A 16,696-nucleotide genomic window follows, 5' to 3' on the forward strand; every position below is an offset into this window, starting at 1 on the left:
GAACTTAACTGCTCCTATAGACTGGCGGCACCAGCATTGGCAGCTCTATGGTGCCAATGGGGACCCCAGGGCGACGGCGGATGCCGAGGCGAAGGCGTAACCAGCAATTAGTAACTTTGGTATAAATGTATAACTAACCGGGGAGGGGCGGTCTGGGGGGTGTCGGGGGGTGGGGCTGGGACGGAACGCGGAGCGCACATAAGACCGGGGCGCCCAACGATACTAGCAGACTCAGTCTGCGGAAAGATGTGAGCCCCGCAAAAGAGCCACATCTGGTAGATATGAATACTCCACCACGGAAAACCAATTGGATACGGGTTTTATCGCACACTTATAGGTTTAGTAGTTGCGCACAAGTAGTTAGAAGGGTTGGGGATTCATTTGGGGTGGTTGGGGTTAGTAGTTTAGTGTATGCACACACGCCGGATTCACTTAAAAAACAGAGGAAACTGCTGCATATGCCCCCTTTAATAAATAGCTATGCTAAAGGGGCAACGATAAAGAGGGCCAAACACAGGGACCAGGTCCTAAGCACAGTGGGTTATCCCAGACACTCTAATGGCGCCACACAGGAGAAATAATATAAACCAGTTTGTCATGGTAACATGGAATGTGAGGGGTCTGGGAACGTCGAGTAAACGGTCCAGAGTATAAGCACGCCTTATACTCTAACTACGAGTGGGTTTATTATACTGGGAGAAAACTAGGCGCTCTGGGTAGCGAGGTAATATCAACGAAGAATGTTGAATCTCGAAATGGTGCAGTCTTGAAAGACCACACCCAAAAGGTCTTGATAGATGCTAAAAGCACTATTGCAAACATAAAATACAAGAGGCACTCATTATAACATGAAAAATAATAGTACTCATGAGTCAGTATACATAGGCAATGTTTTGTCATATATTTCTGAAAATTAATAGGATTATTTCCAACATAATCCCCAATTACAGTATCAATGTCCAAATCCAAATAGTAGAATTAATTGATCTGTTGTTCCAAGTTTACTATTATCCAAAGTCCAAGTCTAGATTTCTCTAATCAAAGTTCAATCATATTCTTCAAAAGATGATATAGCTTATTATTTAAACTTTAGCAGCCGCATCCAAATTGATAGCCACTCCAGATTTTCTCAAATCAAGGTTCAATCATATTCTTTAAAGGATGATATAGCTTATTATTTCAATTTTACCAGCCGCATCCAAATTGTTAGCCAACACGTGTTTCGTCCGGGAGTTTCCCAATTACTTCATCAGGGCTGTAAATTATATAAGTACCTATTATTAAATGTGTATCCATATTTCCTAATTAAAAGGGAGAGACCTTCACCAGTGTATGGACATAAAAAAATATATGGGAAAATGTAAAAAAGGGGTGAAGAAAATATATGAAAGGAATATAAAAATTAGTGGAAAAGTTGTGGAATGAAATGTGAACACAAAGGTGGGATGCAGACATATGTTAGTTCTCAGTGCACCTTAATTCCCAAATGTAAGAGTATCATACCCTTAGGTATCAAACAACATATATTATTATTAGATACTATGTCACCCATTCTTGAGTGAAAGGTGAACATGGTGTTAGGATATAAGAATTAGTGAATAAGTATCAAAAAAACGAAACTTACTTAAATCGCTCTTATTTACTGAATATGAGCTAACCCAGTACCCTAGTGATGTCCCTTGCTACTAAAAACCCATGCAAATGAGCCATACTCTTACCTAAACATATATGTAGATGCGTCCTATATCATAAGTATTCCTTACAAGCGAATCCCAGAATAATTCCGTTAAGCAACTTATCTGCTATGTAAAAAAAAAAATATATAACTATCAAACATGTCCAACCGAACCAATATCAAGAAACAAATCAGAACCATAGTGAACCCTAAAATACCATCTCTATCTAATCAGAGTTCTTATCAAAATTAACATGCCCTATTAAATAAATTCCTCCAATATAAATAAAATAGGCCAAGTATATAAGTATATCGTAATCATATCTCTCTCCTAAGTCCCTTTTAAAAAAAGCATTACTACTATGTCCTATCCTGAAATCTTGAATAAACTTATTCCTAAAGCATGTAGCTTACCTAATATCAGTTATTTCAATCCACCTTCCAATGAGTCAAAACGTGAAGCGCGTGTACGCGTGTGTATCGATCAAGTATCAAAACTCGAGTGTTCATGTCTGGGTCCCTTATATGAGACCACAGACGAAATCTCGAGCTACCGATGAAATAAAAATAACAGAAGGACCAAGAGTTATGGCGGCCATCTTTAGAGTGAATCACATCTTCCAGACAGAAATGTAGAAAGTAACCATAAAGAAAGGACTACAATACTGGCGGCCACCTTGGAGGGATAAAGTATCAAAACTCGAGTGTTCATGTCTGGGTCCCTTATATGAGACCACAGACGAAATCTCGCGCTACCGATGAAATAAAAATAAAAGAAGGACCAAGAGTTATAGCGGCCATCTTTAGAGTGAATCACATCTTCCAGACAGAAATGTAAAAAGTAACCATAAAGAAAGGACTACAATACTGGCGGCCATCTTGGAGGCCGTCTCACAAAGACCTATAACAATGGTCGAAATGTCCACAATGAGCCGCATGGGAATAGGCTCCAACTACATACGCTGGGTTCGGACACTGTACTCTGGCCCACAAGCCAGGGTGAAGACGGGCGGGGTGATCTCCGACAGTTTTTCGATCACTAGGGGCACAAGACAGGGCTGCCCATTATCCCCGCTGTTGTTTGCAATAGCAATGGAACCACTAGCGGCAAGAGTACGCTCCATGGCACACAGCTGGGGAATAGGTAGAGGTGGGGTTCACCATACAATCTCGCTCTACGCAGATGATGCATTAATATATATTCGGAAAAGGCACAAGGCTGTCCCCTCAGTAATATCACTACTCGCCGAGTTCTGAGCCCTGTCGGACCTGGTGGTGAACTGGGAAAATTCATGTGCGTTCCCGCTTGTAAAGTGGCCGCCCGAAAGGCAAGGGGCCCCCTTGCTGGGGCGCTTGAAATGGTGCTCTGCATCGTTTAAATACCTCGGGATAAATATATACCATAACACAGAGGATCTCAGAGACGGGAACCTGGGCAGGGCGCTGGCTGCCATAAAAGGCTTGCTGCAGTTTTGGAATAAGCTGCCGCTCTCTCCACCAGGGAAGGTGGCGATCGCAAACATGCTGATTTTGCCCAGACTATTATATTATTTTGCGGCATTACCGATCATTATCCCCAAAAGCTTCTTCGGCAATTTGAATACAGCCCTGCTGCAACTCATCTGGGGCGGGGGCAGAGCCCGGGTGGCTCTGACCACGCTGCAGCGGCCGGTAGACGTGGGGGGCCTAGGGGCCCCCAACTTTGAACGCTACTACGCAGCCGCACAGCTACAGTGGGTTCAGATTTGGATCCACAGACCGGCGCTGGCGGAAGCAGCGCGGTTGAGGACTTGGTTAAAAGGAACCCCCCTGTTACAATGGCTGGCGTCCAAACACTCCAAGGCAAACACCGCTAACCCACTGGTGGCAGTCGCGCACGCCTGTTGGGTTAAATATGTGCAGAACAGGGGTTTCAGGCTCCCCTACTCCCCATGTATTCCATTGGATCACCTCCCGGAGTGGACCGGGGCGAGCACGCAAGTAACGGCAGTGTGGACAGAGGCGGGGGTGCAGACAGTGGGCGACTGCTTTGAAGACGGCAGGCTCTCACCGAGATAAATACTGGCCAATTCCTGACGTATCATGCCATATGCCACGCAATTAAACAAACATGGGGGGAGGGTATCGGAGAACCAGAACCCTCTCCTTTAATCCACCATATTCTACAACATGACGCCAAAATAAAATTAATATCGAGCCTATATAAAATCCTCAATAAACCCCCCGAACCGCATGCGGAGAAAGCCAGGGAGAGATGGAACTCCGTCCTCCCTGGTACGATCACACAGGCCGAGTGGCCGAACGCCCTGCACCACGCCCGTGGAGCGTCAAGGAACCCCAGATTTGGATACACCCAGTTCAACTACACACACCAAACATATTTGTCCCCTGCCAGGATAAAGCGTATGTTCCCGGATTCTGACCCGACATGCCCCAGATGTAAAGCGCCGCTAGCACACTTCTATCACATGGTCTGGGAGTGCCCTAACATACAAAAAGCATGGATGGAGGTGGTCCAGGAGATCTCCGAACTAATAGGGCTAGCACTGACAGCAGAACCCAAATCCTGCCTACTGGGGCTTAGGACAAGATCTAAAAAACAAAGACACCTGCATAAAGACCTAGCATGCTTAATGTACAAAAGATTAATAGCTATGCATTGGAAGGCGCCCACAGCGCCCGATCAGAAATCTTGGAGCACCCTAACATTACGCTGGGCCCGCACGGAACATCAGGTATTGAAGAAGATTGCGCGAGAGGGACAACAGCACACAGGGTGTGCTGCTTGGGATACACTAGTAACTAAACTCGAGGCCAAAAATGATGATAAACCCCCATGAGCCGGGAATGCAAAGATTGAACAAGCAGCACATATTCTTCTACGCACCTTCCACAAAAGCACAATCCACGCACGGCACACAAAAGCCGAAATGGCTTGCACACTCTTCCCCCTAACACGCTAACAGCCCACTAGCTCACCCGCACGAGAATAACTACAACACACTGGGCTGACAGCCATTCTCCATTATTATTAGCAGAGGTAGGTCCCACTCCGAGCTACCACTGAGTGTCAAGTGATACGGCTCCAGCGACAAAAGGCCCACACTAGCTGCAAGCGCGAGCCCCCCCATTAGCTACTTAGCACATGCTAAAGTTTTCAGATAAATGCAGCAAGTAATGATACTGAAGGTTAAACCGTGATCCGAGACATGTTTGGTGTGTGGGGGTCGGGGTTGTCACATGTTTTCTTTTAAGCAGATAAATGTAATCCTGTGGATGATAATTGAACAGCTTGTAATGTATATCTGAAATACAAAATCAATAAAATATATATTTTTTTAAAATGTGTAGAAAAAGGGGAGTTTAAGGCTTGGCAATTACTGTTAAATGCCAAGTTGAAGTGGCAGTGAAACTGAACAAATAGGCCCTGCAATGACAGGCCTGAGACATGGTTAGGGGGCTACATATGTGGGTGGCGCAACCAGTGCTGCAGCCCACTAGTAGCATTTAATTTACAGGCCCTGGGCACATATAGTGCACTTGGCTAGGGACTTACAAGTAAATTAAATAAGCCAATTGGGTATGAGCCAATGTCACCATATTTTAAGGAGAGAGCATATGCACTTTAGCACTGATTAGCAGTGGTAAAGTGCGCAGAGTCCTAAAGCCAGCAAAAATGAGGTCAGAAAAAGAGATGGAGGAAGGCAAAACGTTTATGGATGACCCTGCAGAAAGGCCATTTCCAACATATCCCCCTTCCAGCCCAAAGCCAGGGCAGGATAATCAACACTCTGATGGACTTCCCTGCTTAAGGCGATAGAGCATGAACATTGGCCCACTACTGCAGGGGCACTTGGCAGTTCTACACCATTCTGAACTCAAAGCTTCTCTATCTACACTCTCTGGGGCCACTGAACTGACTCATGGGGAACCCTTCTCCTCATCTGAGGACCCAATCTGTGAAGCTCCTAACTTTAATTTGCTGACAGATGCATCCCAGTATGCAGACAGTACCACCATGGCCAAGAAAGTGATGTGGCCGGTTCCACCCCTTGGGTCTGACTTCTGTCCCCAACCCAGGGAAAACTGTCCACAAGGACAGTAACCAAAAGAGGCCACTGACAGCTGTCAGGAGCCAGGCCCCAGACCATCCACTGCTAAGTGGAGGTGCTGAGTGGGGCCTTTGGATGAGCTTTTCCTCCAGCTGGGGGCTGGCAGGGAGCTCCCAAGGGGCTCCCAAGGCATCTCAGAATGGGTGGCATTAGCCCCAGTGGTCTTATACCCCTTCTCCATTCTACCTCCTACCAGTTTAGGGGTGGGACCCTGATACTGGTCACTCATCCCAGGGTCTGTACCCTGATGCTGAACAGGGGACAAGGGTGTGTGCTCCCTCACCTTGCCCCCACATCTGGGCTCACGTACCCTCCTCTGGGGAGTGGTACTGCCAGATAACTGAACTGTCAGGGCACCCTTAGGGGTCAACCCTCTCAGTTCTCTTGACACTAGGTGTCAGGAATAAGGCCATGCGCGGTCCAGGTCCCGCCCGAAACTCCGCTGCGCGGCTCTGCGGTGCTTTATGCGCAACACTTGTCATCTCCTCTTGTTCCAAAGGTGGCCATCAGCGTCGTCTGCCCTGTGGCAAAGCTCATGGAGCTGCAGGTTCAGGACATTGGTGGACAAGATGCACTTATCAGTGCTATTCCACGAAGGGACTACAATTCCCATGTTTTTTGAGGCAGCAGCCATCTTGGGGTGTGACATGCCTATAAAGCCCAGCCACACCGAAGCACGTTGCTCACTATTTTGAAGACTTTGATGCAGTCAGACCTCGTGGGGGTTCTCTGAAGAAGAGCAGAGATCCTGCATGGCAGAGTGACACCCAATCAAAGTATCCTTGTTTCCATGGTGAATTCAAAAACAAGTAGGTCGTACTCGTAGCGGTAAGGCCTTGATGAATCCAATTTTAGAAAAAGCCATTACTTCCAGAAGTAAAGCGGCCCTTAGCACAACAGGCTAAGCGTTTTCAGTTTCCAGAGTACAGCGGCCTTGGCGCGACGATCAAAAGCATTTCAGAGCACAGGTGTAAAGCGCTCTTTGCACAACAGTTCAAGCGCTTCAGTTCACAGATGTAAAGCGCTCTAGGCCCGGCAATTCAAGTGCTTCAGTCCACAGATGTAAAGCGCTCTTGGCACGACAATTCAAGCGCTTCAGTCCACATCTTGGCACGGCAATTCAAGCGCTTCAGTCCACAGATGTAAAGCGCTCTTGGCACGGCAAATCAAGCGCTTCAGTCCACAGGTGTAAAGCGCTCTTGGCATGGCAATTCATGCGCTTCAGTCCACAGGTGTAAAGCGCTCTTGGCACGGCAATTCAAGCGCTTCAGTCCACAGGTGTAAAGCGCTCTTGGCACGGCAATACAATCGCTTCAGTCCACAGATGTAAAGCGATCTTGGCACGGCAATTCAAGCGCTTCAGTCCACAGATGAAAAGCACTCTTGGCACGGCAATCAAAGCGCTTCAATCCACAGGAGTAAAATGCTCTTGGCACTACAATCAAAGTGATTCAGGCCACATGAGTAAAGCGCCCCCTTAGCATAACGAGCGTAGCGCTTCAGGCAAGACAAGTAACAGCGCTTCCTGATATTATAAGTAGAGTGCTTCAAGTTCAATGAGTAAAAACTTATCGGCCTTTATAGTTGTGAATGTGAAAGTATTTTTAGAGATAAACAAATCATAGTTTTCATTGTTTTTTGGAAAGCATAATATGTGAAAAGCATATTTAATTCTTTGAGATTTTCTAGGTCATGATCAAAGGTTTATGTTATGAATGCATAGATGTTACAGGATTGATATTCTGAGTATGATCTTAGTCCAAAGCTCTTGCCATCTCTTGGTTCTGAGGTCGTAGTTTATTCTTGTTCCATGATGATCATAGTCCAAAGCTCCTGCCACCTCTTGGTTCTGAGGTCGTAGTTTATTCTTGTTCCATGATTCAAAGAAGGCGCTTTGCCCTCATTTCAAAAGGGGTCTCCATCTGATATCGGAGACGCATTTAGTCAAGCGTCTATTGATGAGTTATATTTCTATGAATGAGTAAGTGCATATTTGTTCTAACCTTTTCTTTTCAGATCTCTCTGCCTGCTGTTCCCTACCCTAATTCCCTTCCCCTGACTGACTTCACCATAACTCTGTGCTATAATAGCTTTCTGAGTTGGTGACGCCGGAAGGTGGGCCTTTTTGTTCAGCAACGTGCAGATCCCGAGGAAAGGACTGTGACAGAATAGTGAGCCCACGAGTTTTATACTTTCCACTTGGTCTGTACGTGAGCTGCACAAAATGGCCACCCTAGATACCCTTATGCAAGTAGTCACTCAGATGCAAAGGGATTTGACGGACTCAAAAAATGTTACAGCTGATTTAGTTAATAAAGTAACTCAGTTACAGAGTAAGGTGGATGGTTCTGAATCTGAGTCTCGTCCTACGCCTTCCGCACCTACTAACATAGTTGTGAATGTGCCAACACAGATTCCTTTAGCTGCACCAGAGAGGTTTTCTGGGACCCCAATAAGGTTAAAAAAATTCTCACACAGTTAGAACAACATTTTACGTGTCGGCCTAGTGCCTTTCCGGACGCACAATCTAGAATTGCATTCCTTATATCATATCTGAATGGTGATGCAGCTACTTGGGTAGTGCCATTAGTCCGATTAGACAGTCCTCTTTTATATAACTGGCGTTGTTTTGTAGAAGAACTTGTAAAAGGTTTTTGACAGATGTGCAATAACTATGTCTGCAGACAAAGAGCTACTAGAATTATGTCAAAGAAACAAAGACCTGATAACGTATTTGTCACACTTCAACCGGTTAGTAGTGTAAACTGCTTGGCCTGAGGAAAAAAGGGCAGCAGTATTTTATCAAGGGCTAAAAGACGAACTAAAAGATGTATTGGCCCAAGCTGAACCACAACCAGAAACTTGCACTGATTTAATTAATCTAACCCTACGGATAGATCACAGACTTTCTAAAAGAAAAGGAGTAAGGAAAAAATGGGAAAAACCCAACTGGCAAATGGAAAGATCCAGACACCTTCAATTGTCTACAAATCCTATGATAGAACCGATGAATATCGGAACTGTTCGCGCACCACTGACCAAAGAGGAGAAAGACATGCAACGAAAAAATGGTCAGTGTCTGTATTGTGGAAAAAAGGGTCATTTCATAAAAGAATGTCAAAAGAAACCCAAAGGTAAAATTGATCCAACATTTGTGACAAAGAAAAAGATAGCGGTCGCTTGGGAAAATTCACAGGAAAACTAAAGTGCCCAAGAAAAAACGAAGGGGACCTCTTGGGCAAATTGACAATCCCTTCAGTGTGCTCTTGCACAAATCGTTAGGTCAAACATTTTCAAATTTTAGTACAAATGACTTTGCGGGGAAAAAGACATAGGCCCTCATTACAACATTGGTGGTAAATGTTGCTTGGTGCCGTGCAGAAGACCGCCAACACACCCCCGTGACCGTGGAATTCCGCCACAGCTATTATGACCCACAGCTTGGAATGCGGCAAAATCTAGACACCCACACAAGTCCGCCACACCAAAGGTCAGTGATAAACTGGTGATAACAAAACCGACACCGTCACGGCAACAGGAATACGCCCACACTATCACGACACACGAATCCATGAGGCGGTCTTTCAACTACGGTATTCCATTGGGGGTACACACCGCCGCGCTCAAAATACACACACTCTTACAAAACACAACCACATTGGACAATTCAAAATACACACACCTGATACACATACACACATCACTCCCACACACCCAATACAATATAAAACACCCACCCACATTACCCACAAACCCTTACTACCAAAAATCTTGATGAAGGCCAGAGAGACAGCACAGCAAAGACAACACCAGCATACAGAGGCACACAACACCATCACACATACACTTCCACGCACAAAACACCATACACCCCTAAACATCACCCCACACACCACCTCACACATCACCCACACCACCCCATGGCACCGCAAAGACACCCCAGATTTTCTGAGGAGGAGCTCAGGGTCATGGTGGAGGCAATCACCCGGTTAGAGCCACAGCTATTCGGATCACAGGTGCAGCTCACCACCATAGCTAGGAAGATGGAGCAGTGCCACCGGAGCAGGAGGGAGCTGCATCCCACATGGCCCTGGAGGGCGAGACTACAGACTCCGAATTCACCAGTGGGACTGAGGGCAAGGGGAACTCCACGGCGGGGACAGGGGCTGAGACCAGCGACACCGACTCCTCCTCTGATGAGAGCTCCCTTGCGATGGTGGGCCCCTCTGTGCCCACCGCATCTACAGGTACAGCCGCCACACCCCCTACCAGCACCGCCCTCCCAGCAGCCCCTCAGCGTGTGTCCCGTGGCCGCTCACCCAGGAGGGTGGGCATCTCCTTCGCCCCAGGCACCTCAGCCCCTGCCCCTGTCAGCCCTGCTGCCCTCAGTTAGGAGGCCATTGCCCTCCTCAGATCCCTCACTGTTGGGCAGTCTACCATTCTGAATGCCATCCAGGGTGTAGAGAGGCAGTTGCAACAGACAAATGCATACCTGGAGGGCATTCATTCTGGTCAGGCAGCCCAACAGCGAGCTTTTCAGACTCTGGCCTCAGCACTGATGGCAGCCATTGTCCCTGTGTCCAGCCTCCAGCCTCCCCCCTCCAACTTCCTCCACCCAGACCCAATTCCCAGTACCTCAGCCTATCCCAAGCACACCATCAGACCAGGATGCACACACCTCAACACACAAGGGTAGCTCTGGCAAAAATAAGCACCACACATCCCACAGGCACTCACACAAGCATCATACCCATGCAGACATACCAACAGCCACTGCCTCCACTGTGTCCCCCCCCTCCACGTCTCCCTCCTCCCTCCCTGTTACATCTCCACTCACACCTACAGGCACTACATCTTCATCCACTACGTCCATCACCAGCACGCCCATCACCACACACCGCTCACGTGCACTCACCACCACCACTACCATTCACACATCCCCTGTGTCCTCTCCCAATGTGTCTGAGACCACCTCCCAAACTACACAAACACAGTCACACACCCACCCCACAGCCATCCAGCCTCCAGCCCATGCACCTTCACCCAAAGTCAGCAAACGAACACCTCCTACAACCACTACCTCTTCCTCCACTCCTAAACCCCCTCCATCTACCCGTCCCAGTGTGTCTAAAACACTTTTCCTGTCAAACCTTGACCTCTTCCCTACACCTTCCCCACCCCTTCCGTCCCCTAGGGCCCGCCTTTCCAGGTCCAAACCTAGCACCTCAGCCACCACATCACCGGGAACAGTGGTGCCAGCAGTAACCGGCTTCTGGAGTGCGCCAAGCAGCAGGGCAGCCAGTGTGCCAAGGAGCCAGGAAAAGGACATTCCCCCACCTCAAAAACTCAAGAAGTTGGCCACAGCCCGGAGGGAGAAGGCCAAAACACCTGCCACCAAGGGCTCTCCCAGGACTACAGCTGTGAGTGGTAAGACAGCTGCGCCACCATCCAAGGTGGGGAAGGGCCAGAAAAAGAAAGGGAAGTCGCCACCAACCTGCACGGCGGACAAGACCACCGCCGCCAGGGGCACTGCTGCCCAGGACACTGCCGCCAGCAGCACGGTCATTGAGCCACCCACCAGCACCGCTGCCCAGGACACCGCCGCCAACAGCACGCTCACTGAGCCACCCATCAACACCGCTGCCCAGGACACTGCCGCCAGCAGCACTCTCACAGAGCCACCCACCAGCACCGCTGCCCAATGAGCACTGCAAGCACCGCCACTACTGAGGTCGCCGCCAGCACGCCAGAGGCCACGCCACATCCTGTGCCAGTGGCACCACCGCAGACATGGCTGCCATCCCCAGTGATCAGTCGTACGTGGCTGGTTGTCAGTTCCAGGTTCCTGGACAGCTTCCATGTTGACCCACCGTCAGTGGAGTATCACATCCACTACCTCAGTCCTTGGCAGGATGAAGCACTCTGGGCACAAAGCCCCCTCCAGAACCAGTGGAGAGATGCATCCACTACCCCTGTCCTTGGCAGGATGAAGCACTCTGGGCACAAAGCCCCCTCCAGAACAAGTGGAGAAAAACATCCACTACCTCAGTCCTTGGCAGGATGAAGCACTCTGGGCACAAAGCCCCCTCCAGAACCAGTGGAGAGATACATCCACTACTTCAGTCCTTGGCAGGATGAAGCACTCTGGGCACAAAGCCCCCTCCAGAACCAGTGGAGTATCACACAAATACATGTTGAAACATTACATTTACACCCCTCTACCCCCCCTGGAAGAATGCAAGGACAAAAGGAAATGATCTGAACGATTGTAATCAGGAAAAATCCATTAGTCAAAAATATATATACACTATTAACAAATATGTCCACCAAGATTTCAAGTCCATTTACTGCACCTACATAGTCTGTGGACCACTGGGCCCAAAACGCATGGGTGAGGCCCACACTCAATAACTGATCCAAACGGAGAGAACACTGCAGGGGCATCAGATCGAAATAAAACAGGCACCTCAGGGGGAAGGGAAGGGGGGGGGCACCTAAGCCGGATGAGTGCACGACGCCAGCTCCACGAGAGGGCTCCATGCCCATTGATGTATCCTGGGGAGTGAAGGCCACAGTCTCTCAAGTCTCTCCAGTGGGTGGTTTGCCCACTGCTTTATCCTGGGGAGTGCAATGCCACAGTCTCTCAAGTCTCTCCAGTGGGTGGTTTGCCCATTGCTTTATCCTGGTGAGTGCAAAGCCACAGTCTCTCAAGTCTCTCCAGTGGGTGGGTTGCCCACTGCTTTATCCTGGGAGTGCAATGCCACAGTCTCTCAAGTCAGTACAGTGGGTGGGTTGCCCACTGTTCCATCCTGGGGAGTGCAAAGCCACAGTCTCTCAAGTCTCTACAGTGGGTGGGATGCCCACTGTTCAATCCTGGGGAGTGCAAAGCCACAGTCTCTCAAGTGGATAACAGTCTCCACTGGTTCTGGAGGGGGCATTGTGCCCAGTGTGCTTCATCTTGCCAAGGACAGAGGTAGTGGATGTTTTTCTCCACTGCTTCTGGAGGGGGCTTTGTGCCCAGAGTGCTTCATCCTGCCACGGACAGAGGTAGTGGATGTTTTTCTCCACTGGTTCTGGAGGGGTCTTTGTGCCCAGAGTGCTTCATCCTGCCAAGGACTGAGGTAGTGGATGTTTTTCTCCACTTGTTCTGGAGGGGGCTTTGTGCCCAGAGTGCTTCATCCTGCCAAGGACAGGGGTAGTGGATGTTTTTCTCCACGGGTTCTGGAGGGGGCTTTGTGCCCAGAGTGCTTCATCCTGCTAGTGACGGACTCAGTAGCGTCAGTGCCCTTGGCGCTCATGGGCCAGTGGTGCTTGTTGCGGCGGTGTCATTGGCAGCGGTGTTTGTTGCGGCGGTGCCCTATTCAGCGGTGCTTGTGGCGGCAGTGTCTGGGCAGCGGTGCTTGTTGCCGCAGTGCCCTGGTCAGCGGTGCTTGTGGCGGCGGTGCCCTGTTCAGCGGTGCTTGTGGCGGCGGAGCCCAGTTCAGTGGTGCTTGTGGCGTCGGTGCCCAGTTCTGCGGTGTTTGTGGCGGTGGAGCCCTGTTCAGCGTTGCTTGTGGCGGCGGTGCCCTGTTCCGCAGTGCTTGTGGCGGAGGGGTCCTTTGCAGTGACTCAGCTGCTGGCGGTCCTGTCTGGCCCAGCGGGGCTGGTGCTGGCGGTCCTGTCTGGACAATCAGGGCTGGTGCTGGCGGTCCTGTCTGGCCCAACGGGGCTGGCGGTCCTTCATGGCCCAGCAGGGCTGGTGCTGGTGGTCCTATCTGGCCCAGCAGGGCTGGTGCTGGTGGTCCTATCTGGCCCAGCGGGGCTGGTGCCAGTGGTCCTGTCCTGGGCAGCAGGGCTGTTGCTAGCAGTGGCCTCCTGGGCAGCAGGGCTGGTGCTGGTGGTGGCCTCCTGGGCAGCGGGGATGATGGCGGTGGCCTCCTGGGCATCAGGGCTGGTGCTGGCGGTGGCCTTCTGGGCAGCTGGGCTGGTGCTGGCGGTGGCCTCCTGGGCAGCGGGGATGATGGCGGTGGCCTCCAGGGCAGCGGGGATGATGGCGGTGGCCTCCTGGGCAGCTGGGCTGGTGCTGGCGGTGGCCTCCTGGGCAGCTGGGTGGGTGGTGGTGACCTCCTGGGCAGTGGGGATGATGGCGGTCTTCTCCGCCGTGCTGCTCTTCCCAGACTTGCTGACTTTCTTGTGGCCCTTCCCCACCTTGGAAGGTGTCCCAGCTGACTCCACACTCCCACCTGTACCCCTGGGAGTGGCTTTGGGTGCTGGAGTCTCCCCCCTCTCCCGCCGGGCACTGGTCAACTTTTGATGCTTGACAGGTGGGGGGCTGTCCGTGCTGTGGCTCCGTGCCACACTGGCTGCCCTGGTGGCTGGTTCACTCCATATTCCGGTGACTACAGGCACCACTGGTCCCAGAGATGTTGTGGATGAGGTGCTAGGTTGGGACCTGGAGAGTCGGGCCCTAGGAGACGGACGGGGTGGGGGAGGTGAGGGAAAGAGGTCACGGGTGGACAGGAAATGTTTCTTGGGAACACTGGGACGGGTAGCTGGAGGGTGTTTGGGAGTGGAGGAAGTGGTTGTGGTTGTAGGAGGTGTTCGTTTGGTGACTTTGGGTGAAGGTGCATGCGCTGGAGGCTGTCGTGAGGTGGATGGCTGTTGGGTGGGTGTGCGCCTGCGTTTGTGCATCCTGGGTGGTGGCGTCACAGACACATTGGGAGAGGACACAGGGGATGTGTGAATGGCAGTGGGGGTGGTGACTGCACGTGGGCGGGGTGTGGTGTTGTGTGTGCTGGTGATGGAAGTAGTGGCTGTAGATGTAGTGCATGCAGGTGTGAGTGTAGACAAGACTGGGAGGGAGGAGGGAGACGAGGAGGAGGGTTACACAGTGGAGGCAGTGGATGTTGGTGTGTCTGCATGGGTCTGATGCTTGCGTGAGTGCCCGTGGGATGTGTGGTGCTTATGTTTGCCTGAGCTTCCCTTGTGCGTTGAGGTCTGTGCATGCTGGTCTGAAGGTGTGCCTGGGATAGGCTGAGGTAGAGGGGATTGGGTCTGGGTGGAGGAAGTTGGAGGGGGGAGGCTAGAGACAGGGATGATGGCTGCCATTAGTGCTGAGGCCAGAGTCTGAAAAGCGCGATGAAGGGCCGTCTGACCAGAATGAATGCCCTCCAGGAATGCATTTGTTTGTCGCAACTGCCTTTCTACACCCTGGATGGCATTCAAAATAGTAGACTGCCCAACAGCGAGGGACCTGAGGAGGTCAATGGCCTCCTCAATGAGGGCAGCAGGGGTGACAGGGGCAGGGCCTGAGGTGCCTGGGGTGAAGGTGATGCCCACCCTCCTGGGTGAGCGGGCACGGGGCAAAGGCTGAGGGACTGCTGGGAGGGCCGTGCTGGTAGGGGGGGTGGCAGCTGTACCTGTAGATGCAGGTGGCACAGATGTTGCCGCCACCACAAGGGAGCTCTCATCAGAGGACGAATCCGTGTCACTGGTGTCAGCTCCTGTTCCTGCCGTAGAGCTCCCCTCGCCCTCCGTCCCACTAGTGAACTCCGAGTCCATTGTCTCGCCCTCCAGGGCCATGTGGGATGCAGATCCCTCCTGCTCCGGTGCCACTGCTCCTCCACCTGATGATGCTAATGCACACAAGAACAGGAAGACCACAAAAAGGGGGGGGGGCGACAGAAGAAAGACATGTTGAGTGCATGCATTTCCGCTACCGCTGGAGGACACGACAGACACAGAAGCCCCCTGCTCTATGCCGCGCTCTTGGGCTCCACTGTTCAATTCCTGGAAAATGGCCTACAAGGCTATGGACGACATCTGCACACATAGATGACACAGGGGCGTGACTGGGTGTACTTGGCACTCTACAGAGGTGAGGTGGGGTGCCACATGGCATGCCTTACGGGGGACCTTGCCTACTAAACTCGCCCTGGCATAGGTAAACCCACAGACCACCTCCCCCACCCAGACACCTCCACTGAGCTGAATCAGCAAAATGAGAGTGTACTCACCCCCTTGTGGCTGCTGTGATGCCCTCAAGCGCCCATCCAACTCCGGATACGCCACCGCCAGGATCCTGTCCATCAGGGGGGTCATGGTGCGACGGGCACCCCTCCCACGTTGGGAGGCCATCCCCAGGTGGGCCTCCGCCGTCTTCTTGCTCCAGCGGCGAATGTCCTCCCATCTCTTATGGCAGTGGGTGCTCCGTCTGTGGTAGACCCCCAGGGTCCGGACGTCCTTGACGATGGCACGCCAAATATCCTTATTCTGGTGGGCGCTGACCTACATGAATTGTACAGGGGGAAAAGTTATTACCAACTGCACCGTCACAGTCATTGGCCCCCATCCCTACCCTTGCCATTTGGCACATGCGCTCCCCATCGTTTCATGCACGCCTCAATCCCCCCCCCCCATCTTTCATCCACCCCATTCCACACAGGCATAGCCCATACAGCATGCTCCCAGTGTACTTACATGTTTGTCTGGAGGACCGTAGAGTAGCGTGTACTGGGGGAGGACCTCATCCACGAGTTTCTCCAACTCCTCTGATGTGAAGGCAGGGGCCCTTTCCCCAGACGCACAAGCCATTGTCTCTTCCAGACCGAGGTCACAGCAGCACTTGCAGTGTACGTCCTCTCCTGTCAAAGATCAGGTATTGAGTGATTGAACAGATAGAAAATGGCGGTCATGTCCACGGCGGTGCGTACCGTCACTGCCGGCGTACATCGTCATTGGCTCCTGGGACCCATAGGGTCCAATGTTAACCAATGCAGAATTGCTCCGCGGTCTTCGACCGCCTGCCGCGACGGTGTACAACGCCAGCGCAGTCACCTCACATCCCATTGTCCCACTTTACAGGTGAGGCATCTGCCATTTCACGGCCCCACATGGCTTGATTTTTTACTGCGTCACACATACATAGGCC

Source organism: Pleurodeles waltl, chromosome 11 (assembly GCF_031143425.1).
Source record: "Pleurodeles waltl isolate 20211129_DDA chromosome 11, aPleWal1.hap1.20221129, whole genome shotgun sequence".
In the NCBI taxonomy this organism is placed as follows: Eukaryota; Metazoa; Chordata; class Amphibia; order Caudata; family Salamandridae; genus Pleurodeles; species Pleurodeles waltl.